At 40.5% G+C, this 27,512-nt stretch overlaps 1 protein-coding gene across 1 annotated transcript in view; it reads right to left on the bottom strand.

Moving 5' to 3' along the window:
- Window positions 1-26,543, bottom strand: part of SMAD1 (SMAD family member 1) — a 73,744-nt gene extending 47,201 nt beyond the window's left edge. Inside the window, exon 1 of the mRNA XM_080797734.1 lies at window positions 26,244-26,543. The gene's annotated coding sequence lies outside the window, so the exon portion shown is untranslated. The remainder of the gene's footprint in view (window positions 1-26,243) is intronic.
- Window positions 26,544-27,512: the final 969 nt, after the last annotated feature.

Below are 27,512 nucleotides of genomic sequence, written 5' to 3'. Positions count from 1 at the left end.
CAACTGTGACAGCAAACTGTGCATCTCCGCAGTGATTCTGTGCTAAGTCTGCATGTCTGTGTTTCCCACTACAGGAAAGTGACTGAGGAATTCCATCTTACTTCTCTTCCTATCTTTAGAGCCCAGCACTGTACCTGGCACACAGCAGATTCTCAATAAATGTTTGTATAATTTAGCTCCCTGAAGAAATCAGAAGGCCAAGGGTGGAACTTCAACTTTATTCAATAAAATATGAATAAAAAAATTACTGAATATACATATAATTCAATGGGCTGTAAGGAGTCCATTGTTTCCTTTCTTAATGTACAGAGTTTTTCCCAAATTTACCAGTCCTTTCAAAGCTGGCATTACTTTCATTTAACAGAAAAGGAAAGAGAAAACAAATCCATGCCACTATAAAAGTCACACTTGGTCAGAGTGTACCTTCTGAAGTAATCATTTACTTTAAGGTTAGCTTTGCAAAAGAACAAGACAATGACTTCTTTCTAGTCCTCTAGTAACAAATTACAAAGGGAATCCATGTCTTTGTATTCTATATGGCCTTTTCTTCTACTCTAATTAACTACTTTTTTATATTTTAGCCAATGATTTTCAAATAGAAGGGAATGAGTGTCTATCAAGATCACCTGGGGCTATTTCAATCTCTGTCAGAGATGGGTTAGTTGTACAAGGCAAATATGCTGGGGGGAGGAGGGTGGCAGTGGGGGGAGATTAAGAACCACCATTTCAGACCCTCATTTTCACTGTTCAAATTGACATTCACTCAACAAAGCTGTAGTGAGTGCCTGCTAAGTGCTTAGTTGCTGTACACAGCGGACAAGGGCAAAATGTCTATATCCTGAAGGACAAGCTAAGGGAAGAGCCAGTGAGCAAACAACTAACTCTCACTGGGGCAAGCTGGTGTTCCTGCATGCTACCGCTAAAGGCTAGGGCGGGCTGAGAAGTGTTAGGCCATCTCCAGGGCCTTGTCCAGAAGGAATGTGTGACTGTACCAAGGTCAACCACAAGCACAGGAATAGAAGAGGAGGCCCATGTACTGTGCATTTGCATGAACTAACTACCATGAACTAACTACCACACTGTATGATAAAAGCCCTAAAGCAAGTATAAACAATAATATATACAAGCAGAGGAAAAGAGAACAATGAATTCCACAGATTTCAGGAAGTTTTCCCAAAAAGGTAATACTGGACAGGTCTTACAGGATGAGCAGAACTGTATGAAACAATGGACCTAACATTTTGGAGTATCACCACATGACAGACACTGCTCCAAGCGCCTTCTGTCTCCTAACTAGTTTAACCTTTGCAACGAACTCTCTGAATAAACACTATCATTTCCCCCACTCTACAGGTCAGGAAAGTGAAATATGGAAAAGTTCAATCATCTGTCCAAAGCTGACATACACAGCCATGTGTCAGAGTCAGGGCTGGAACCCACACTGTCTGGCTCTAGAGCCTCAATTTTTCAACCACTTGTTTCAATTGTTAGTTCTCCCAGACAAAAGACAAAAATGCAGGGGTTCGAGGTGGCTGTCATCACACAATGCTGCTAAGAAGGGCAGGGGCAAGACGTGAGGGCCTGTGACACATCTTATCCTGCAGACAAGCGGAAGGTTCAGCATCAGTGCACTGCTGCAGTTAGCTCTATGATTCAGAAACAGTTATGGTGATAGCCTCAATACAGGAAACCTTCTCCAAAAAGAGAACAAAAACCCTAAACACTGTACGAGCCAGCTGGAGGATGCATGTCCTGATGCCACTCACAAAAATCAGTGGCAAGATCACAAACCTTTACGTATAAATGTGCGTAGATGAAACAAAATGAGGACCGATGACTAATTTCTGCCTACTTGAGTTAAACAATTTTTTTTATATACAAGTCAAACAAGCCACCTACCTCCCCATCAGGAACTCAAATGAGTCCATGATACTATGGCTTGGCAAGACAACTCATTTTCTGCTGCCCGTTTTTGTACTTCCTGCTTTAGTTTATGTCAAAAGCTAAGTGGCCTTATCAGTTTAAAGTGCAAAATAAAAACATGAGTCAGCAAACAGAGATTTCCTTCCCTCTTCTCCAAATACAAACATTTCACACACACACACACACAGAGCATTCATCTAGTAAAGAACCCTACAGAAGCCTTAAAAATACTATCTTTTTCCAACAACTTCACTTTTATAAACTTATTCTAAGGAAAGATTCTGAACTAGAATGGTAAAAGGTTTTTGCACAAAGATTTTCATCAAAGCGTTATCTATTTTAGGGGGAAGAGAGTAATATCCAGTAACTGGAAAATAGGGAAGCCATGATACCATCCACTCAATAGATTTATTATGTAGCCCTTACAAAATTATGTTCATAAAATCTATGTAATAACTCGTAAAAAAAAACCTTAAGCACAACACAAAATGGTATACACAGCATGAACAACGATGTAAATATACCCAAATACCAACAGTGGCTGGGTCTGGAAGGTTAGTAATGTCTCTCCCCAGCCCCCAACTCTTCTAAACTTTTCAAACATAATGGAAAAACTTTAACTTCTGAATTTTAAAAAAGCCTCTATATGCAAATATTTGCAAATTACAAAAAACAAAAATCAATTTCATGAGGTCAAGCTATACAATCTCTACTTCTAAAGACTTAGAGCATGATCTGATTTGGAAGTAATAAAAATACAGTTTAAAGCAGGGTTGGACATTCAAAACTTTTTCCTATGGGAAAATCCTTCCCTATGGGAAGGATTTCCATTAGCATTGCCAGAGGCCAAGTGAGAAAAATACCCTTATAATATTCCATTTGACTGGGCTATTTAATTTTGCAACCTATGTGCTATTCCTTAATGTTAAAAGGAAAAAGGCAAAAAAATTTAAAATACCTTTAACTGCTGTGTAACTTGCTTTATATTTAAAGGAAACCTAATTAGCCAATTGCACAACAATGGACATTTTCTTCATCCTGGGCTCATCTAGTAAAGAAACCTGTAATTATCCAACTGTGTGGATAAAAACAAAATACACTATCTGGTGTTCAATACCTTTTAGATCCCAGATTCCCACAGAGAATTTTATAAAAGAATTATTCTAATTTGTATCTGAAAATACATTTTATAAAAGGGCAGAGAGAGGGTAGCTGCCAAGTGGTACAAACTAAGTACCTTTATAAATGCATGAAAGAGAAAGGAGACAGATCAAGACCAAATTAAATGCCCTCTGTAGCTTCAGACCAGTAAGGTTTATAATTGTTGCACTGGCATGAAATTCGATGAAGTAGACAAAATAAATGACTCCATTAAATACTGAGGGAATAATTAAATTATTCAATAAAATAAATATAAAATATAGGCTCCAAAAAGTGACTGGGGAAAAAAAAAATCAAAGACTCCTGGTACCTTAAAAAAGTAACTGACAGAAGATAAATGGTCTATTCTCAATGAAGCAAGCAAGTCGCTTTTTTTTTCACTTGTTCTTTGGTTCATTACTCTGTCTTAACTCTAACAGTAAAACAGCATGGCATAAAGATCAAAAGACTTAAGGAACTAAAAGCACAGGGTATTGATTAACTTCACTTTGGAACTGTTTAACAGTTGGATAAGTTAAGAAAAAAGACAATTCTACAAAAATTAATCTTCCCATAAAAATGTTTGAACCATTTTTTAGGAAATAAGTATTTCCAATGTAACAAAATAAACTATACATATTTCGTGACGTATGCCACTAGCTTTCTTCTTCAACAGATGATCTTTGTGAATAAGCAGGAAAAGTTAAGACTTGAGCTCCCAAAGTAGAGCTATACTGGGGCTTCGGAGAAATCGTAAGCCAACTATATGATTTTTGCAGTGCAATCGTTTTTGTATCTAAAATGTTTCAACATATACCAACATATACCATGGAGATGTAAAATACCACAGAGATGTGTTGTATGAATAACTGGTGGCAATATTAGTACTATGTAAAGGTATCTGTCATCTATTCCATTTTAAATAGGATTCAATGCCTGGTAAGAACTCTTGCCTCCACTGAGATGCCTGGCTAAATTAAAACATCAAAAAGGGCCAAAAAGTGAACGTGACAGTGGATCTGTAATGTAACTTTGCATTACTCCATTTTGTTTTTTAGCCTACTTGATTTCATCTGGGTACCCAAGTTAACTGTACTCTTTTACCAAAGGCCAAACTGCCAAAACAGATCATGATTCTCAAGAAGAATAAAACAAAGATAATCTAAAAATTCCTGACACTCAGAGAAACCACAGAATCAAAAGAAGAGCAGACACTAGAGATTAAGGTTAAAAATGCTTAAAAAGATGAAGGCTGCAAAGAAAAATATTCCAGAGATTCAAAGCCAATAAATATTTTCAAACATAAAGAGCAATCCATCATTAAGCCAAGAATTACAATGAGCTTTGTTGGTTAAGAGCAAGTTGGAGAATTCACAAAATGGCAGGAGAAAGGGAGAGGAAAGCGGGAGATCATAACCATATTCATTAGACCTAGTAAAATTAGGCTATGGGGTCAAAAGTCCTGAAGAATAGGGATCTTCTCAACTTTTGAAAAAACTAAATTACTTCAAAGTGGAACAGCAGACAATCCACATACTGGCTTAGGAGCGCTGAAATACACTCATATTTCCAGATGGAACACAATCCTATGAACAGTACCTATGAGAAACAGTAATGAATACAGGTGAAGATAGTATTCTGGAACAAGCAAAGCACAGCCATAAGGGGTATCAACTCTAAACAGTTCCTAACAAAAGCATGAAAGACTATCAGACAGTTCCTTAAGGAAAATGATACATCTTTATCCACTCTTTAAGCAGACAGGAAAAAAAAAAAGTTTAAATTTGCCATACAAGTATAATGCCATTACAGTGAGTATCAGAAGAGAGATGGGTTTTCTCTAGCAATTTTGGTCTCAGACAAATACCCCAAAGTTATAATGCTCTGTGATCTGGTTTCAACAAATAGTCTGTTCAAATGTTTCATTTCTCCAGCTTCTCCAACTAGGAACTAACTTCATTTTGAGATATTTGAACTGTAGGAGAAAACAGGTGAAGCGCCTCTGCATTTCTTTTTCCTGTTTTAAAATAGCAGTTAGCCCTCGACTTTCAATTTCAAACAGTCAAATGTAGCTAAATAAAACTCACCACTAACCAAAACAAGGGGGAAAAAATCCTAGAAGAAGAAAATGAGGTTGAATAACTCTCTCCAACTCTCACAGATTCAAAAGCACTTTTTAAGCCACCTATTTCACTGCCGGGAAGTCCGGCTAAAAGGAACTCTCCTGCAACGGGGTCCTCAGAAAATGAAAATGTACTTAAACAAATTCTTGCACAAGAAAGTGATATGAAGATCCACCACAGATCACAGAAGAAATCTGCCGGTCTTAGATCAAAGCAGCAGCAAAGTCCCGCCATTACAAACACCCAGAAGTCAAATTTCACGTTCCTCAGTCTCTTATTATTAAGCCTTGCTTTGGTTACTTGCAAACATTTCCCGACTCTCTAAACGTGTAATTAATGACATGGACCAGTTTGCCATTTTTTCAGAGATTAATTTCCAGATCTGGAGGAGGAGTAAAGATGGGAGGGAGGATAAGCACTTGAAAGCCTATTTTTAGTAGTAATGTAATTATGCAGGTACTACACCACCTTAAAAACACATGCGCTAATAGCCAGTTTCCCTGTCTCTCAGGTGTGACTTAACAGACCTGCCAGCAAGAGCTGCCATGTGGTCTCTCCACAGTGTTAACTGAGTAGAAACTCTGGAATCAAAAAGGAAAGTAGTAACACATAGACTTTGAATAGCAGCTTCCCACTTCCCACTTGTAAGTTCATTGCAAGCTGTGATTTTGGCCAGGTAATTTCAAAAGTAGCATCCCCTTGATGAAAATGAAGCAAGGTATTTATGGATGTCACAATGACATGAGACTCTGAAGAGGACAGGACTCTAGTTTACATACTTAGGTGTGCCAAGTATACTATTCAGTACATCTCCAGTGTGTTAGAAAATTCTTGAAGGTAAGAATGCTCTCTGGTTCTGTTCTGCATACACAAGTCCTTCCCTCCTAACAAACCTGGGCTGCTTATGGGACAACTGGTCAATTTTCCTCAGTAACAGAGACTCTCCAGAGGATAACAAGTGTTGGCTCTGTTTTGTTTCATCAGATGATTACTTGTTAAGTAGGCTGAAGGCATGTAGAAGTTTTCTGACTGTCCTCAACTTCAACAAACAAATTTGGCTTATTTGTACATCTCCTTGTCACTTCTTTAATCCCACGGAATCCCTGTTCTCAAATTCATGCTTGTAACGGAAGACTGTTCTTCGGTTCATGGTTGTCTTTCAAGATACCCAGATCCTAATTACCCACACCCTAATAAATTTCATCTGCATCACCTCAGCTCAAAGACTGGACAGTCACTTGGCCTGCAAGTGCTCACCCCTTAAACACAGGAGATTAAAGACCAGAGGCATTTTAAACTTTAATTTTGTTGAGTACAAGAAGAAAAACTCTACCATAGTTGTCTCTTGGAAAAAAGAAAAATACTCTCTTTGAGTCACGGTTAACATAGAACAGCAATTTCACGGCTTGCAAAAAATGCTAAATGTGGTAAATTCCCACAAGTGGTCAGTTATGCATGATTCATCACTAACAAATGAACAAAATTATTCTAATTGCATTATTACCTTATGGAAACATTATACTGAGTTTTTTTTTTATAAAAATCTTGATTTCTACAGCAATCCTTTAAGCTATATAGCATTACCTCAACTTTACTAATAAGCCTGAGAATCAGAAGTAACTTTCTCAACACCATATTCTAGTAAGTGGCAGATCTACATTTTAAACAGATAACTACGCAGAACAGGTGCTAGAGTCCATTAATTCAGGTTTTAAAAAAAAGTAATTCAAGTGCCAACTTCACAGATAAAAATGGAGAAGGCTAGAGAGGAAAAAACTGCCCTGTTTAAAAAAAAAAAATCCTGCTGTATTTCATTTTTTGGAACATATTTCTCCTTCCCCACTGATCTCACAGGTGCTGTTTATGACAACACACACATCTGTAGGGGTGAGCTGACATACACAAGAAGGACAGCCTGAACCCTCTCCCTATATTTAGATCCTTCTGCTCAGCTCTTAATTGAATAATTTAATCAGGACCCTCTAGAAGGGAAACATCCATATTCATCACAGGCATCAAAGGAAACATCTTTACAAGTTATATCCTTTTACAAACCAACATATGGTCTCACGCCATTCTCCCAATTGTTGAACTCCTCCTCTGGGAAGAGCATGGAATTTTATTTCTTTTTATCACTTGAAAAAATCACTTCCCTCCTAATTCAGTAAAACTGGGTGGAGGCCACTTCCTCCACAGGTGAGAGAAATAAAACTTGTTGATCTGTCATTGTCAGGAATTTTAAAGTTAACTATTTATTCTATGTACTTTCAAAATAGAAACAAAAGGCAGACTAAGTCCAAAATAAGAAATCAGGGCACATGTCCCACACTTTTAAATAAAACCCCTACAATTTTTCTGTCACCATAAGAGGTTTCTAAATGAGAAAACAAGAGCCTTTCACTTGGAGCGAAAAGAGGTAGGCTGGAACGGCAGCTCACACTTAGAAGCTGTACTCTGAAAAAAACACCTCTCTAAGCTTCAGTGTGCTTTTCCACAAAATTCTGATTCCACCACCTATTCTGCTGGGGTGTTATGAGGCGCAAATATGAACATGCAAAACTGATTTGAAAATTACAACATGCTGAAAAATGTAATATATTTTATTAATACAACAGTTTCACAAATAAGGAACTTAATTTGAATACTCTGTACATACAAAAAACCCCGAAGTTTCTGCCCTAGTTTTGTCTGTTCCATCAAGTTCTAACTTTATAAGAAAGAGAGAGAGAGGGAGGGAGGGAGCAGGGAGAGAAAAGCACTAGGGACATGGCACTGAACAAAAGAGACAAAAGACATATTTTTAAAAGTCTGTACCTTCATGAGACCCACCTCCAGTGGTCAGGGAAGGCCACACGAAGAGGGTGACATCTGAAGAGAGGCCTAGAAAGGTGATGGGCTGAGTCACGGGGACAAGTGAGGCAGCTCACTGTGCAAGGGGACGGAGGCAAGGGGCAAGCGTGAGAGCGGAAGTGGACCAGGTAACGGGAGCAGACACACATGGAGCCCACACGGGGAGCCAATCCAGGGACGTCCCAGCCTGCACTGTGAACAGAGCTGGGGACCACGGGGGAGATGTGAGCAGAGCTTGACAGGATGACCATGGGTCGCCCCCTGAAAGAATGGAACCTGGAAGTAGCAGGAGTGGTGATGGTTGTAGTAGTGGCACCAGCAAGAACGAGGGGGGCCAATTAGGAAGCTACGGCAATTGTGGTTTGAGAGGGTCAAAGGTTTGGATCAGTGTGGCAGAACAGATCCTGGATATATTCTGAAGGTATGGCCATGAACAAATACAGTTTATTGCTAAAGTAAACAAAGAAAACAACCATAAAATTGTAGAAATCGGTTTAATTTTTAGACATGCAAAATCCCATATTATGGAAGGAGGAGTGTCTGAGGTGGGGTCAAAGGTCACTGGAGAAACAGTCCAAGAACTATCACAGGAACAGTAGGGAGGGAGTAACGACTGGAAATTAAAATCTCTAGGGAATGAAGGTAAATGATGGGGACCGGGGCAGTAAAGCATTAATAAGGAAGGAAAGTAAGAGGTGCAATCTGACATGATATTCAAAGCTGGGCGTTTATTTCTTTTTTCTTTTTTTTTTTTTTTAAGATTTTATTTATTCATTTGACACAGAGAGAGAGGTCACAAGTAGACAGAGCAGCAGGCAGAGACAGAGGGGGAAGCAGGCTCCTGCTGAGCAAAGAGCCCAATGCGGGGCTCAATCCCAGGACCCTGAGATCATGACCCGAGCCGAAGGCAGAGGCCCAACCCACTGAGCCATCCAGGCGCCCCAAAGCTGGGTGTTTCTATGGAGGACGGAAGAACAGTGTGGTGGTGGCAATGAACAGGGCCCCCCTTCCAGGCACCATGGTACGAAGGCTGGGAGAGAGAACAGCCACGCCTTGAGACAGCTGCAAGGGAAGCAACATCCTCAGATGAACATACACAAACATATTCCTGTTCTAAAAAACCCAGATGTCTAACAATAATGGAATAATTAAATAAATTATGATACATCTGACAATGACGTTAACTGTTAAAAAAGAAAAAGACAGACTTCCATGTCTAACAGTTCCAGAAAGAAAAACCATACCGTTAACTGTTCAGTTAGAAAAAAGTTGCAGACCAATATATACAGTATGGTTCCATTTCAAAAACACAAATAGAAACAAAAACTGTACAGGTATAACATGGGTATATTTTTAAAGGCTGGAAGGAAATGCATAAAACCAAGTAAGTGGTTCCCTCTAGGACTGAGCTGGAAGGAGCGGAGTGCAGAACATTTTTACTTATAACTAATTATAATGTTTTCAATTTTAAAACCCCAATAATAAAAATAAATAAAAACTAAAGAGGGTAACATTATTCTACATTGCTCTGTAAGACAGTATTATGACCAAGAGGTGGCAAGATATATCTTTTAATAAAGGAAAACATAATTGAAAGTGTTTCTGCACAGAGTGGAAATATCATTGCACTGGGATTTTTAAGAGAAATCTATTCCTGTATACAGAGTTGGAATATATGACTTAAGTCCAGGTAAATAGGATATGGATGGGAATGCACATTTTTATTAAGCAATTCAGCCATATGATCAAAAAATTCAATTTTACAAAATGCATATTATAACAAAAAATAATTTTTCTTCCCATTCTAGTCCCTTAAGTCCCCTTTCCATTAATAATTCAAATATCCTTCAAACTTTTCAATGCATGAATTCCCCCCCCCCAAATTTTGTATTACTCAAATATCTTCAAAAGCAATTTGGTCCTGTCAGCTTTCCAGTACATAAGAATGAAATAATTTATAAAAATCAAAGTTTACACAATCACTGAAACAAACATTGACATTAGCCAGATTTCACTCTCCTCCACATGACAATCAGTGACAGCCTGTTTTTGATCTGCCAAAAACTAGACTGGACTTAGAAAGTCGGCTTGGTCACCTTGGAGAAAAAAACGAACAAAACAGTAGCAGCCCTCTTCCAGAATAGGACAAGCTCCCTCCTGCTAAGAGCTAAAAGAAGCAAATGCAACATCTCCCACTGGGTTAGAGGGAAAATGCTTTAGATATAAGCAAGCATAACCTACAGAAATAGATGAGCGCTGTACCGTACGTGCAGCTTTCTCTGCCTCAGTCCCATGTTCAGTCTGGTCCTATCCGTGAACTTTTCCACAGGGACTTAGTTACTAGTCAGAATGGAAACACCTAGTGAAGTTCTCAGAAGGCTTCAGAACCCAAATTCTCCTCATTTAGACATTCAACTACTAAGAGAACTTTAGTTTTCACTAATTCACAACTTAATTGAATAAATTCTTTAAGCGCTTACCACCAACATAAACCTGCAGTAGAAAGAAAATGAGTATGGTACACTTCCCACCACCACCAAGCTTAGAGTTAGGAAGTATGTCAGTGAGAGAAGGGAGAAACATCCTACAAGGATGACTGTGATAAGAGCCACACAACATTTATCTAAGGGGCAATATACATACAGGGAGAATGGCCAACAAATGTATGCTGTTTTCCTTGCCACGACTACATCTCGCACGCATCCTGGGCTTTGTTACCTACTATGCAATAAAAATACAAATTGAGTTCAACTGACTGTCAAGCAGTCACATCAGTAGGAACAATAAAATGGATAATTCAAAGCAGCCTTAATAGAAACTAACCTCTGTAGACAGTTTTCCAAAGAAGACATACAGATGGCCAACGGGCACATGAAAAGATGCTCAACATCACTAAGCATCAGGGAAATGCAAATCAAACCACAATGAGATATCACCTAACACCAGTTAGAATGGCTTTTATCAAAAAATTGTCAAGACGGCAAGATTTTGGTGAGGATATGGAGAAAAAGGAATGCTTGTGCACTGTTGATGGGAATGTAAATTGGTGTAGCCCCTATGGAAAAGAGCATGGAGTTTCCTCAAAAAATTAAAAATAAAAATACCATGTGTTCCAGCAATTCTATTACAGAGTACCTACGCGAAGAAAATGAAGACACTAATTCAAAAAGATATATGCATCCCTACATACACTGAAGCATAATTTACAATAGCCGAGATATGGAAGCAACCTGTGTCCAATTACAGATGAATGGAAAGAGGATGTGGTACACACATACACACATGCACACGCACATGCAAACACACACAGAAATACTACACAGCCATTAGAAAAGAATGAAATCTTGCCATTTGTGACAACACAGATAGCCCTTCAGGGCATCATCCCAAGTGAAATAAGCCAGCTGGAGAAAGACAAATACCGCAAGATGTCACTTATGTGCAGAATTCTAAAAAAAAACAAGCAAACAAAACCCAGACTCTCAGACATACAGAATAGACTGGTAGTTGCCAAAAGGGAGAAAGGTTGGGGGAAGGGGGCAAAATGGGTAAAAGGCTCTAAGAAGTCCAGACTTCCACTTACAAAACAAATAAATCATGAGGATGTAATATACAGCATGACAGATACAGTCAATAATATAGTATTAACTTTGTAAGGTGACAGATGGTAACCAGGCTTATTGTGGTGATCATTCACAATGTATACAAATGTCAAATCACTATGTTGTATACCTGAAGCTAACATAATATTGTACATCAATTATATCGCAATGAATTTTTAAAAAATTAACCTGTTTTTGGAATGTATGATGCTCTTTCAAAGAAAGATTTTATGTCCGTATCAGTTTGTTTACAATATTAAATACTGATATTGTTTACACTAGTATTTTATACCCTGAGAACACAGCAAATTCTCAACACATGCCTGTTCAAGATTCAAATACTGCTGTGGAAAATCTCTAAGTGGATGATGCAGTCAGTTAACTAGAATGGTTTTGTTATATTATAAACACTTACAAAAGCAAACAAATTTTATCATATAAATCTCTCCTCCTCTTGAAATTCTTACTGTAGACAAGAAACAGCCTTCATTGAACATCTGAAACACACCAATTTGAAGACTCAACAAACTCTCATCACCATCACGACCAACTTCAAAGACAGGGAGTTGTCACACACGTGGTTCAATGGGTGCCATCACAGAAGCACATCTATGGTCTCCACCAATTTTCAGCAGAGCTCAGGTATTCAAAAAGAATAAAAAATCATCCTCATGATATACCACCACCACCATCACCACCACCACTCGCAGTGAAACACCAACTGCTGTTCTGACACCTTATACCTATTAACTCCTGTAATCCTTACAAGAATCCTGAAAGGACTATTTCAGAGATGATGAAGCAGAGGTATAGAAAGGCTAAGGAGTTTGCCAAGGCAACCAGTCCACCACCCTGCCCCTCCTAAATAACCTCCTCCTGGGTCTCATGCATAAAGCAGAAGGACAGGTAAGCAGGGATTTGTTCATAATTTTATTTTAATCCCTCCAATCCTTCCCTTCCCAACTTATTTTTATTTTCGTTGTTCTTTCCTTCTTGATAACTTCCCACTTTCCTAGAATATGGGAAAAACCAAGAATTTTATCAGGGCAGCAATGACAAAATTAAGTTCAAAGAGGCCAAAATAAGGACAAGAAGTCATAAGCTATAACAAGACATAAGGAAATTGCACCACGGCTTCACACCAACAGACCATGTATGTGTTCAACTCTTAATATTCTTTTCTTTTAAGTCTGTGGAACACTAAAATTAAGCTCCTTTTAAGAAATGCCTTTTCTTTATATTCCCACTGATTATTCTTAGGGTTCTTCACCAAAAACATAAACAGGTCAAAACAAAATTACTGGCTTATTTTTTTAAGGTAATACTTTTCCACTCAAGCAAATGTAGAGATGGAGAAAATTTTAAGTATCTGTAAAACATTAAAATATTCCTTTTAATGGTTAACACACAGCTGACAGTCACAATGTTATCTACACATAACGACAAAAAGTAATAGTCTGAACTTTGGGTTCAGTGGGTGAGGGAATGAGCAGCAGGAGGAAGATAAAGCAAACCGTGTACTGGTATGGCAGAAACATCGGCTGGGGGTACCACGGCTTCAAACTTCACCTGCCTTCTAACCTCCCTCTTCATGCTCTTCGGCAGGCTCTCTCAGTCTTAGCATCATGGACTGTCAACAGGATCGATGCCCTCTACCTACTGGATGCTGGTTGAATCACTCTTGTCCTGCCTCCCCTTCTTGTGACAACCCAGAATTTCTCCAGACCTTGGCAGATGAACTGCTGCTCTACTCCTCTACACTTTCCTCCCCTTTTCTCCTTGTAGTCTAAGTGCTTCAGGCCTCAACACCTCTTTTTAGCTCTACTTCTAGACACTAGGACACAAGGAATTGCTGATCTCTTCAAAGACGGACAAGAAAAGAAGTCAAGCACACATATCCTTTTTTCCTCTCCTCTTCTCCTCAAACAAAAAAAAGCAGAAACAGGAGAGCCTGGGTGGCTCAACTGGTGGAGTGTCTGACCCTTGATTTCAGCTTGGGTTGTAATCTCAGGGTCCTGGGATTGAGCCATGGCCGTGTTCAGCAGGGAGTCTCCTTGAGATTCTCTCTCTCCCTCTGCCCCTGTCCCCACTTGTGCACGCACACTCTAATATAAATAAATATATCTTAAAAAAAAAAAAAAGGGCAGGAACAAAACAATCAATTATCAGAATTAACCAGTATGGCTTGAGCACCTACGACAGGTATCATACAGGGCCAAGTGCTGCTAGGCATAAAAGACATAGTTCATACCCACAACGAACTTTAATCAAAATGAAAAAATTCACTCAAGTACCTACTGTGTGTCAGGCCAGAAGTTCTTAATGCTGGTGGACGTTAAACTTGCCTGTAATAATTGTATAAAAGCTGTCCACCATAACCCTTGAATAGAATCCCCTAGCTGCAGGCCCATTGATTTCTGCAGTGGTTGTTCAAGGGATTTTGATGGACAGGCCGGGGAGGACAATCGTGCAATCATAAAGACGCTGCCCCTTAACCCCAAATAACTTGGTCTAAAGGGGTAATAAGATAACCATAATAAAGGCTATTAAAACAAAAGCTAGACTAGACAAGCTGATTTGTACTGATCATCAAAGTTAACAAGATTTTTAGTGCAAGTCTAACATTTACGGCCACTGGTTCAATCTTGTCAACTGTACGCGACATGCCTTATGAAGTAAACACACTTCAAAACCACAGAAGGGCAGGAAGCAAGAGCTCTACCAACTGCATCAGCTTTCTTTCTCAATCCCTCAATTTTAAAGGCTATCCCAGTTATAAGAGAAACACCTTCAAACTAGGAATACGTAACATTAGTAATGCTGGCTTGTTATTTAACTTTTCTTACTGTGTTCTCCTCTTACTGATAAGATTGCTTCTTTGAGGCAGAAACTGAAGTATACATTTCTCTGTCCCTCCCCCAGATACAGCAGACACCCAGCAGGGGTGTACAAGTCACTAGCTGAAATGATTCATTCGGGCTTAACACAAGGCAGAACCCCACAGTGAGGATGTACCTTCTTAAAGGAGCCCTTCCCAAAATACAAATCAACATCTCAGCCTGCACAATTTGACAAAACTCTTCAGTGTTTAGATGCAAATAAATGCTACAAATACAGTATGTGTGCCAATCATTTGAATGTTAATCAAGTTAATTTTGTTCACAGTTAACAGGAAAACATTTAAAACCGATCAAACATTCCCTCAAGCTCGAACAGACTAAATGGAAATCCTGAGCACACAAACAAGAACACAAGGAAAATAAAGACAGTGTTATTAATCATGCCAGACTGCAAAGCCAGCAACGGACAAGCAGCAAAACAGGAAGCTGTAACAGATGAGACGGCAGGCCATATACAATCTGCCATCCTGGGTTCCAGCAGGGGCTAAATGCTAACGCAACATGTGCTGCCTTATTATTCCCCTTCACGAAAATCTACAGTCTCCGATAAAATTAAGACCCATTTTCCAGCAGGGAGCAGTCACCTTCCCTCTCCCACTCAGCTTTTAGAGAATCTGAGGCTGACCAAGACACATCAGCTCAGGGTTCCTACTCACAGTCACTCACTCAGAAAAACGAGGGAATGGGTACCGGGCCAAGTGGTATCTGTAAGTGACATTTCAAAGTCTTCCCCCACCGACTCTGAAATGTTCACAGATCATCTAAAGGGTGGGCCTGGCCAGCTCAGTCGTAGAGCATGAGATTCTTAATATTGGGATTGTGAGTTCGAGCCCCACACTGGATGTAGAGATGACTTAAAAGAATAAAAAACCTAAAAGAAAGGAGATGGTGAAGCAGAAAATGGTGACAAATAATTTTACTCTGTCTAGCAGCTCAGTAAGAACTCCCTTAATGCCGAGGTAAGACTGAGTATGCTTCAGTCAGGTATGGACCTCAGCCACAAGCAGCAGATGCCTCCCTTATGGACAGCACATGAGAAGGCTTTTTTTACACCCATGATCATTGTTATCCTTAAGAGAAAATCTGGGAAAGTAAATGCTAATGCCTTTTTAAATTATTTTCATTTTCTAAGAATTTCTACTACACGAGAGGACTTTTCTCACTTTGATACCTTACAAACTATTCCATTTCAATAATCAAAACCATATTCCAAGACCACCACCGTGTCTCCTATGAATAAGAAAATGCCACTGTAAACAGAATCGAATGCTGCAACCCAGGCAGGAGAGAAAGAGGCCCATTTCGTCATACTCTATGAAGTACTGGTGCCTCTCAGGTTCATCAATCATGTCAGTTGACTGAGAAACTGCATATAAATGATAACCCCTAACGGGCTGGGAACACCTCACCTTCTTCCCAGACTCTGACCCCAAAATCATGTCATGGAGAGGAGCAGAGTATGATCAAGGAAATAAGATGGAGAAGCCCTATCTCTTGTGACTCTGGCTTATATATACCATGTACCTCCCAATAACTCTGGCTTTGCTTAGGCACAGCTGGGAAATTCTAGCTTCAGTGACAAAAACCTAGCTTAACACAATAAAGTAAAAGACATCATCCCTATTCCAGTGAGGAATCTGACCAGGACACAGGAGAACATTTTTTATTAGTAGCTAGCATTTCATGTATTTTTTAATTGTCTGTTCACGTCCTTTACCAATCTTGTTTTTCAGGGGTGCTATTTTCCTATTGATTTTAGAAGTTTCTCACATAGAAAAATAACTTGCTGCAAAGATGTTACCAAAAAGGTCTTTACTTGCAAGTCCATGTTTAGCTATTTGTGTGCATTTGGCCACATAAATGCTGTCAAATCTATAAAATTTTCCTTTATGGTTTCTGCCTTCCACACTTAAAAGAGCTCTACAGCTGACTATTAATTACCCCCTCCTATCTCTTGATGAAATGGCACAAATCAATCTTCCCCTTTCCTTCTGACACTATGACAAGAATCCATGCCAGAATCTTTCTACACTGAGTGTGTATTACTCCACTGGAAAAAAAAAAAAAAGTAACACTAATGAATGCTATAAAAAAAGCCACAGATAAATTTGAATACTTATCTTTAAAAGCTCTGGACAATTTAAGTAACTTCTTTAAATCACTAAAGGGCATCCTTCTTAGTTCAATTACTATATTTTTCTCAAAAACCTTTATCTACAATTGTCAGAGAAATGCTCCATCTACAAATTCCCAAACTTGATATTTCACAATTTCATTACCAGGATTCCCATTGCTTAACTGTTCTCAATTCATTTAAGTCCATTAGACTTCTTATAACCTATGACCCCTTATCTAGATTAGATTCAATACTGCTCTCATTAACATTCTAGACTCTACAATCACATTGATTTTTATAAACAGCTAGCGTTTTCTGCATGTTTACTATGCACCAAATCCTATACTGAGCATAAAATGCAATAAAATGCATCTCGCCTCTCCCGGACTTTAACACCTCTGAAACCAGGAACTTTACAATCGGTGGTAAGTCCTATCTAATTGATGTTTTTTTTTTCCCTCAAGTAGCACATGAAATAGTGCACGGAAATAATCAGCAGCATCTTAATTAGATGAAATATGAAAGAAAACTCATTTCATCTTACTATCAGTCCTGAGGCTAATACTATTATCTCTATTTTTCAGACAAGGAAAAGTGAGATACCAAAGTGAAGGGTAGCTTCCCCCAAAGTTATAAAAAGCAAGTAAGAGATGGGGCTTAGACTTCAACCCAGGCAATCTGACTCTAGAGCCTCATCTCTTAACTGATTTCTATGCCTAGGCCAGAATCATCTTTACCAACAACATTTCTCTCCAATCTTACTATCAGGCCATGAAGCTATCCCAGAAAGTAACAATTACCTAATCCACAGCCACATCAAACTTCCCACCAGGCTTTGCCCTTGCTGGTTAGACTCTGAATTCTCCATATTGTCACTACCAACAATGGTTCTTTCAAAACTTCTTCACTGTTCTTAAACTTCCTACCATTTGCCGAGTCACCCACGTCACTATCCCAGTAAGGGACTCGTCTCCCACACTAATGGGAAAGGCAGCGCAAGCTGGCACAAGTTCTGCCATCTCCTTTCTTCTAACTTGGACCCCATTCTGCTTCTCTCTTGGACAACTCTCCCTCTTTTTCAAGGTTAATATTTTGTCACCTGTGCTCTAGGTCACTAACTCCATTATCTTTAATTGCTCTCTGTCCATTAACTTCTTTCCTTCAACCTTTGGAATCAAAGAGCTCGCACCTACCTTTGAAATATAAGCCACTCAAGGACACCTGAGAATCTAGTTCTTATTTCTTAATATGCTCTGTGTCTCTTCACATCTGTATTCACCTGATTACCCCAATCTTTTCTCCTTCATCATCCAACATTTTCCCACTCTGAACCTACTTCTGGAATCTCTCTTCCCCATGATTTCTGGTTTCACTTCTCCCCTGACCCCACATCTTTCTTCCAATTTCTTCTTCCATCCACTTTAAATATGCCTCTTCCTTCTACTAATTTCCAGTTGTGGACTTCAATGGAAGACTCAGCCCACCAGCTCTTTCCTCTCCGTGGTCCTCTCAGAAAACCTATCCACTCTTGGAAGTTCAACCATCATTTCCTGGAGATGACTCCTAAGAATCTGTTTGTGAAGCTCGGAGCCATTCCCTAGGCTTTAGTTATGTATCTCCAACTTGCCAGTAGGATACTTCTACTTAGATACTCCACCTTAATTCAACATGTCAATTCAATCTTTATTCCTTCTACAACCAGTTCTTCCCTATTCTTAAGACTTGATTAATTTTCCAGCCACTCAGGTTGGAAACAAGAATACTCCCTGACTCCTCTCTCCCATTACTCTACAGCCAAACAACCACCAACTGTTTATTTGCTCACAAAACCCATCCCATAGTCACATAGGTAACTCAAATAGCTTTCCTGTTTATGTCTTTGCATCCAGGCTTTACCTTCTCCAATCTACACTGCATATTCACCTTCAGTGACTTCCCAATGCTTCCTTATTCTGGCACTGTAAGGTACTCAAACTCTCACCCCAACTTAACCTTTCTGAGCATGTCCTCCCCCTTACCACACTGAGCCCCACTGGGAATACCCACTGTGGTGAGGCAGGGCTTCTCACTTAGCCTCTAAATCTGGATCATATTGGATCATATCCAATATGAGAGCCACAGGATAAACACAGTTATGTTTAAATATAACATAATTAAAATTAAAAAATGCAACTCCCTTCTGTTGCGCTGGCCACATTTTAAGTGTCACTAGGGCTAGTGGCTATTATATGGGACAGTGTAGATATCAGACATCTCCATCACCGCAGAAAGTTCTGTTGGGATAGTGCTGCTGTAGAGATCCTCAATACCATGCTTAAGCTCCCTGGTCTTCCATACCACTACTGTGCCTAGCATGTTTCTCCCTTCTCCCTATGCAAATCCACACATCCTTCCATGCCACAGCCGTCCTCATGTGAGCTGTCTGTGCAACTTCCTCCTATATGATCTTGTAACAATTCTTGCAATGTTGTTCTATTTAATTTTTCATTTTTATGTGTCTTCTAATTATTGGACCACTTGGAACTAATAAGTATTCAAGGTAATAAATGAAGCGTATACTCACTATAATACTGCATCAAAATTATCAAATTAACGGTATACGTAATATCCCTCTTCCTTTAAAAAGACACGTTTTCTTTCAATCTAAACAAACAGAAGATCACGTATTTACCTAACTAAACGACTTAATTTAATGCCTAATTATAATACTTGAAAGATAATTAGTTCCCTTTTTTTTCTTGTGGTGTTTGTAACTGAAAGAAAAAAAACCTTAAAGGTCTGAAATACTTCCACTTTGCATAAGCACACCGCAAAGAAACCACAAAAGATAGACAAGGAAAGGAAAATGAATGAACAGTTTGAGTAACCATACCCTAACCATCTGAGATTATAGCAAAAAATATCTATAGTACGGCTACCCTAAAATTAAGGAGAAACTACAAATAGAGCATTTAAAAATTATGTATATAAATATATTTTTGAATCAATAGCTAGACCCCTCTATCCTCCTCTTTGCAAATGTGACATAATAAATATTTATTTATATTCTGAGCTCAACAGCATCTAGATGCATAACTAACTGCCATGTGTGTATGTATTCTTTCTTTAATTCAAGGGTATGTCTCAAGAAAATTAGTTAAGAAACCAATCCACCACACCTTAGATCTGGGTTCTTAATGAAGGAACAAGGCTCCTTATCTGAATATTAGAACTGAGCAGAGATTTGGGGGAAATGGCCAGGTATGGATTCCCTCAAACCTTCAAAAGCTGGATGTTTTATTTTCAAGAGGGAGTCTTGATTTGAGTTCTGAATGGAGCTTATAACAAAAACTATAAAGACGTAAAACCACTCAAACACTGCAGTTCCTAGTATCTTCCCAAAACTCTGATGTGATCACTGGAGTTGAACTATTTATGAAAGTCTTGGATTTTTTCTGAAAAACAGCCTCTCTTACATAAATGAATGTTCTACAGAGCCTTTTCCTTTCTGCAAATCAGGCAGCAGTAGTTGTAAAATGTTACTTTTTTACGTGATAGGACTTGTTGTACATCTCTAAAATTGACTCCATCTTAATAATGCATCCCAAAATAAAGATTTTAATTTAGATTTTAAGTAATTACATTCATGCTAATAGCTCTGCCTTTTTTTTTTTGGAAGTTACTCCAGAGTAAGTGCTAAAATTCTTCAGGTATTTTTGCTGCAAATCAGAGGACAGATCACCACTATCTGCACTACCAGGTAATAGCAAAAAAGGAATATAAAGAGCCAAGAAATTTCAGTTTGGAAGAAAAAGGCAATACCCTTATTTGTTATCAAAGTATCCCCTGCTAATCTTGGCAGAAAAAGTAAAACCAGAGCTTCCAAGTTGTTAGAACACATCGATGTGCTAGGAGAGTGGCAAACCTGGAAAGGAAGTGGAAGCTCGGCACTCCTTCCCCCATGCACTTCTGCTTTCTGCTATTCCTGAGCTGAATCCTTTATAAGAAACTGGCAGTCTGGTATAGAAAGAGAGGAGGAGAGAAAGAAAGAATGAACAGTAAAACCACATACAGAAGTAGCATTACAGAGAGTACCTCATCAGCCTCATTTTGTGACTTAATATCAAATTCCTCTACCTCTTTGTAGGTAAATTATCCTTCTTGTCCTCAGACCTTTCCAATTCTCTCCCTAATACCCCCTAGCTCCTTCCTTAAATACTCCAAACTTTAGCTTTCGGTTAAGAATATGATTTGCTTTGGGGCACCTGGGTGGCTCAGTGGGTTAAGCCTCTGCCTTCGGCTTGGGTCATGATCTCAGGGTCCTGGGATCGAGCACTCTCTCTCTCTGCCTGCCTCTCCGCCTACTTGTGACCTCTATCTGCCAAATAAATAAAATCCTTTAAAAAAAAAAAAAAAGAATATGATTTGCTTTTGAGTCAGGAGAGAAAATTTGTATAGCAGAATTGCCTGATTTAATTTGATCTTGATACAGTCTTGGATCTTCCATTTTCTACCAAGGTCCCATTGATTAAATGAGACACAGAGCTTTTCTTTTCCATCTCTAAGACTTAAAAAAAAAAAAAAATCAATTTCAATCTGTAAAAAACATCTCTCTGAGGTTATCAGACTTGATTCCTATTCAGCTCAATGTTAGGTACAAAAAAGTTGAGGCCATGCCAAAAATTATCCTTTCCTCCCCTCCCCAAATTACACTGGATATGCTCAGAGCAAAACCTTAGGAACACAATGAACATAGCAGGAAAGGATAAACAAATGAGAACTCAACAACTCTAAGAGTGCTCCAGGTTCTGGCTTTCCCTCTTCTAGTCACTTTGGTGGGTGACTCTAGGCAAGTTGACTATCTCTGGCCTCAGACCACATAGTTTGATATGAACCAATGGGATCAGAAAATCTTCAAAACAGCTTTTAACACTAAATATCTCTATTCTCTACAAAGGAAATTACACATCTTAATGTTTATGAACGCACTTGGCAAGGCTGTCCCATGGATGTCCTTTACCTGAAATATCATGCAATTTGGGTACTTGCGTATACAAGCTCACCAGGGCATATAAACATTTTTGGATTGGAGGATGTTTGGATTGGAGGATGGGAATGAGCTGATATTGGATCCATGGTTCCTTCAGATTCTTAAACGGCCTGACCCAATAAATAAATAAATTAATTTTTAAAAAGGGGTTTAGGATAACTGCAAGACTACACAAAAGTAGACATTAAATGTGGAAAAAAATTTCCAAGATTTGCCCTGAACTATTTTTGTCTCAAAGCATAGTATCTAACAACTAAGCGAAGACTAATATTGACAAGATAAACTGAACTGCTAGAACTTTTCTCTTTGCTACCATCAGCCTGTGATAGTACAAGAAAAACACAAGGCGAAAGTAGCAGGGATTATCCAGAAAAGCAGAGATGAAAATCATTCAGCACTGAAATGCATTATTTTTTTGTCAGATTTACTCTCTCAATCATATTCTGCTTAAATATGTATAATGTAAACATTATGTTTCTTCTAAAGCACTCAAAAGAAGACAGCACCAGAAGACAGCCCAAAAAAGCACAACAGAGGGCAAATCTGTCTAAAAGCCTAAAAAGTAAGTCGTCGTGTCCATACTGGAATAGTAAAACCCAGCAGAACAATGCTTATTTGAATATTCTCCACAGAAAAAGTTTACATATAAATTAACCTATATATACATAGTTATGTATGTTTACATACATATATATTTTTATATATATATAGTTAAAAGGTGCTAGAGTCAGATTGCCTGTTCATATCCCAGCTGAGATTATAAATCATAATCACTTACTAGTTATGTAGCCTGAGGCAAGACACTGAATCACTCTGAACTCAAGTTTCTTTGCCTGTAAAATGTGATAACAACAGTACTTAGGTAAGTTTTGGGGCTTAAATAAGATATGAGTATTAAAAATAAGCATATAAACAAAATCCAGAAAAATATTAACTACATTCTAAATCAAATTAGGGTCTATGATAAATATGATCCAGAGAAGAATCAATCTCATTTGATCTAGTACTTCCAATTATCACTTCCAAACTGTTTTTTATTTTATCAAGAGCAACCTGTAGGTGGAAAAAAAAAAAAAATGAAACATCCCTTTCTTTTCCTGACCCCACAAAGTCATTAGAAGTGGTAAGCAGAGGGGCGCCTGGGTGGCTCAGTGGGTTAAAGCCTCTACCTCGGGTCACGATCCCAGCGACCAAGCCCCACATCGGGCTCTCTGCTCAGCAGGGAGCCTGCTTCCTCCCTTCTCTCTCTGCCTGCCTCTCTGCCTACTTGTGATCTGTCAAATAAATAAATAAAATCTTAAAAAAAAAAAAAAAAGAAGTGGTAAGCAGAGAAGTAGCTGAAAGAGTAGAAAGGAAAAGCAGAAGTAAAGGTCCTAGAGTAGCACTGCCTAGCACATCCTTCTGTGATAATGGAAATATACACTGTCCAACATGGTAGCCCCAAGCCCCATGTGGCTAGCGCTACTGAGAAGATGAATGTCAGTTTCACTCACATTAAAATCCCCCTATGTATCTATAGCTACCTTATTGGACAGTACCTCCCGAGACGACCCATAAACTGAATAAAGATTGCAGAAATTTCAGCAAAAAACAAGAGTCTTCTTTTCCAAAGCTGATCATACATTCAATTCAAATTTCTTTGCTTTCAGTGGAGACCTAGTAACTGGGACTAGTTAAAGAAATAAAATGCCAGCTGATCCATCAATACAGTGCAACTCAGTGCTAATGAAAGGATCAGAGATAAGAAGCATGTGGTCCTCTGATATTCTAGAAGGTCCCTAAGGCCACGTTAAATTCAAGCTCACATGCAGCCTGATTCAGTACATGGGATCAGAGCTGTAAAGGTCCTTATCAGACCCCCAATGCATCTGTCTCTCCACTGCCAAATAGAAAGTTCCTTAGACAATGCAGATTGAACACTTTCATTTATCTTCAGTTTCTTCAGAAATTCAGAGTTCTGTAAGCCTTTCCCTCTTTCAGAAACACTAGCGTTCCTGGGCAGCTCTGCCTTTCCACTATAAACAAAATCCATGTACCACCCATATCTGAAGTATAACGCCAGACTCCTGCTTAGCTGCCCCTGTAATATGGTTTAATTATGATGACTGAACTAATAGGCTGACATCATAGACTTTTACAGGCTGACCCCATGTCATCCTGATGTATCATTTTGCACCAGTTCAGTGCTGTAAATCAATTTAAGATCTCAAGCAGGTTGAAAAGGCTGGTAATGATGCTTTCTCTGCTGTCTCTGGAGACTCTACATTATACACAACTTACATTATTTATAAAGCCTCAATGATGCCTCCATTAGCCTTGTAAGACTACACAAATGAGATCTTTTATACACACACAACTTGGCCTTGATTATGTAGGCGACTACAGCTTAAATATAGTCATCTAATTACACCTCAGTTTCTTCTTTTTCCTATCTAACCGAGACATTAAATTTTATCTCTAACCCAGAATTACTATAAATCAAAATCACAAAGTGAAATTTAGTTTTTAACATTTATTGTTAAATGATTAACTTAATCTTTAATGAACTTAGTAGGAAAAAATTACTTAAATTGGTTAAGTAAGAGGTTAACATTTTTAATTGCCTAAAAAATGGTCATTTCTCTAAAATGCAAAGGTCATCAGTTCTTCAAGGGTATAAAACCAATGGACGCTGCAAAAAGGAAAAATGTATTTAGTTACACACCTATGGTTGGAGGGGTCAGAACTAAATCAAGGACAAATCCCTACCCTCAGAAGAAACCCGATCCTGCCTGTGTTCTCTAGAGGCTCGCGCATCACCCACCTCTAGAAAATCATCTCTCATGACCCTGGTTACAATTTCTTAAGAATTGCAGTATCACACAAATGTACACCACCTGCAGGGAAATATCAAATAACTGCAAATGGGAAAGGGAGGGAGGGAGGAGCACAAACACCTTAAGCAGTCCAGCGTACTTAGGCCTGGCACCTACATCAGAATAACAATGATGTAAAATATTTCTACTACTTGAAAATGCTAGGGCCCTGGACATGGGTCCTGCCTTGATTTTTTTTTTTTTTTTTGAAATAGTGGTTCCAATACAGCTCAGCTACCTCCCATAAAACGTAAAGTGGTAATTATAAACAAGATGAAAAGTCAACATGGGCAGAGAACAGTTTTCTCATTGTGTTACTGAAAGTAGGCATGTTACCCACCACAGGCTATTAGAGCAAGAAATGTTCTGAAATGAAGGCATTCTGTGATTTAGGTGCCAAGAGTTCCAGCAACAGGATGACATACCGAAATCATGCAACTTCTGTACCACTGTACATACTTTGGAACTTGAGATGCACTGGAAAGAAGAGAACAGGAGGAAAAAGGAAAAGGCCGGTTGCCCCAGCACTCACGAAACCGATGCTTTCTCAAGGAGATGGTGCTGAGACGCACTTCGATGTCCAGAAGGGAAGCGTCTCACTACCTTGCACCGCAGACTGAAAAATCGTAAGCGCCTCGGAATAAACAAAAGCCGCAGCTACTGTAGTTGTGAGATCCGGCAGGCATTCGTTCCTCCTCCCTTCCCAAGCACATCAAGGAAACGTCCTCCCTTCCAGCCTACATGTATATTAAGCAACTAGAAAAACAAGCCCACGTCTGTCTCTCACACCCACTCCCCCCACCTTCCTGCGGCAACCAGCCCGAGAAGCACTAACAAAGACAGCGGAGTAAATGAACAGTTGTTCAACAGCGAACTCACAAATACACATGCAGTGAGGCAATCGAATCCGGTAAAGGGAAAGGAATGAGACGACACTTGAGAGACGCACGGGGTGTAGGCGGAAGAGAGAAAAAAAAATTACGCGCCGCCGCCGCCAAGCCTTTGAATAAATTAGAGGGAATTTCGGTGCCGAACTTTCCTTGACCTCGACCCCCAAGAGGCTCGTGGGGGGCCGAGAAAGGACCCCGTCTGGGATGCGGAGGGGCGCAGGGCACCGGTGTCCCCCTCGTGCCAGACCCGCTCCGCGAGGCGCCGACCGCGTAGAGGGCAGCGCCCGCCGCTGTCCTCCAACTCTCGCAAGGGTCGCCCGGGCCGGCGCGGGACACAATGGGCGGGCGGGCAGCGCGGACGGGCCTCGGCCCGGCTGCGGAAAGGGAAAGAGAAACGGGGAACGGGCGGAGGGGGAGGGACGGAGGGAGGGGAGGTCCCGCCGCAGCCAGGGCCGGGGGCGAGGCTCGGGGCCGAGGAGCGCGGCTTCCCCGCCGCAGACCCAACAAAGACGCGAGGGGAACCCCGGCCGAAACCTGCCGGGCCGGCTGGGCGCCAGAGCAGGACGAGGTGGCAGGTTCGCTCCTCGGAGCGGCAGGGAGGCGCCATCATGGGGGGGGTCCCCCGGTCCGCCCCACGCGGGGAAAAGCTCCCTCCCCACCGAGGCCCGCGTCACCGGCCCCGCACAACCGCGGCAGCCCCGCGGGCCCGCGCTTGCCCCACAAGAGGCGGCGGCGGCGCTGGGAAGCCCTGGGCGCCGAGGGAGGGCGGGGACGCGGCAAAGGAGAAAGTTGGGTTCGGGTCCGTTTCGTTTTACCGGGTTGGCGGCGCGCCCGTCCGCGCGGGCGCACGAGTGGCCGGACGAGCGGGGTCCCGCGGCCCCGGTCCGGCCGGCGGGGCGCTGCGCTCGCAGAGTGCCTCCCCGCGCCTCGGCCCGAGCTGAGCCGCTCGGCCTCTCCTTCCTCCTCCCGCCCGCCCGCTCGCTCCCGGAGCCTGGATTGATCTGGTCGCGCTGGCGTCAGGGAGTCGGAGCCGCCCAGCCTCCACTCCTCGGCTGCCAATACCCGGCGCACTCGCCCGCCCGCACGCTCACTAGCTCGCTCACACGCGCACCCGCGCGCCGCCGCCGCCGCCGCCGCCGCCGCCGCCGCCGCCGCCGCCGCCGCCGCGCGACCAGGGATCCTCTCCAAATTCCCGGCCGGCTTGCGCGAGCGAGCGCGGGGCCCGGGCCAGCCACCTCCCCCCCGCCTCGGCCCCACGCCCCATTTATTCCGGGGAGAAAAAAACAGCTTTCCTCCCCTGCTTCCTTTAGTCCCGCTGGAGCGGGCTTGGTGCATTATCCTCAAATGAAGTTCGGGGTGCAGTATCTATGTTCCGAACTGCTCATCACCCGTCTACCGCGCCCTCCGAACCGGATCGTTAAACGCGGAGTGCGTTTTTGACAATTATCTTTCGAGGTTCTCCTTTCTATGCGTAGTTTCCGTTGCCCTTCACTAACTTTCTGATGTTTTGCGAGCCCCAGAAGTTGCACGGACCCAGAATTGGAGAGTTTAGTACTATTGCATGTGCTTATACCAAAACCCGAATCAATATTATATGTTTTGTGTCAGTTAAGTATCTAATGATTCAAGTAGGTAACCTAGTTCTTCCAAATAATGACAGATGCCACAACAGAACTCAATTTTTTATCCCATTTCTACAATCTTTTATATGACACCAACCCCCGAAAATAAAAACAAACTGGCTCTCATCTAACCTAATCTGCATAGACATTGAACATATCTTTTGGTAAGAATTAATTTTTCCCTTGGCTAGCTATCTGGAAGCTGGCATGAAATCTTGGATAATTACCATAATGTTGAGTTATGTTTAGAGAGGAATAATTACTCTGAGGAATAAATTTCTCATGAACCCAAAGAATCATTACCATCCGTATAAAGAAAATATCGAACACTGAGGTAAGTTAATAGCACTCTCCAATTGTTCATGGACCTTTACATGTCCACATTCTATTTTAAATTCTTATTTCCTTTTTTTTTTTTTAAGATTTTGTTTATTTATTTGACAGACAGAGATCACAAGTAGG

Source organism: Martes martes, assembly GCF_963455335.1.
Source record: "Martes martes genome assembly, chromosome: 2".
Lineage (NCBI taxonomy): Eukaryota > Metazoa > Chordata > Mammalia > Carnivora > Mustelidae > Martes > Martes martes.
This window is presented reverse-complemented; position numbering and strand designations above follow the sequence as displayed.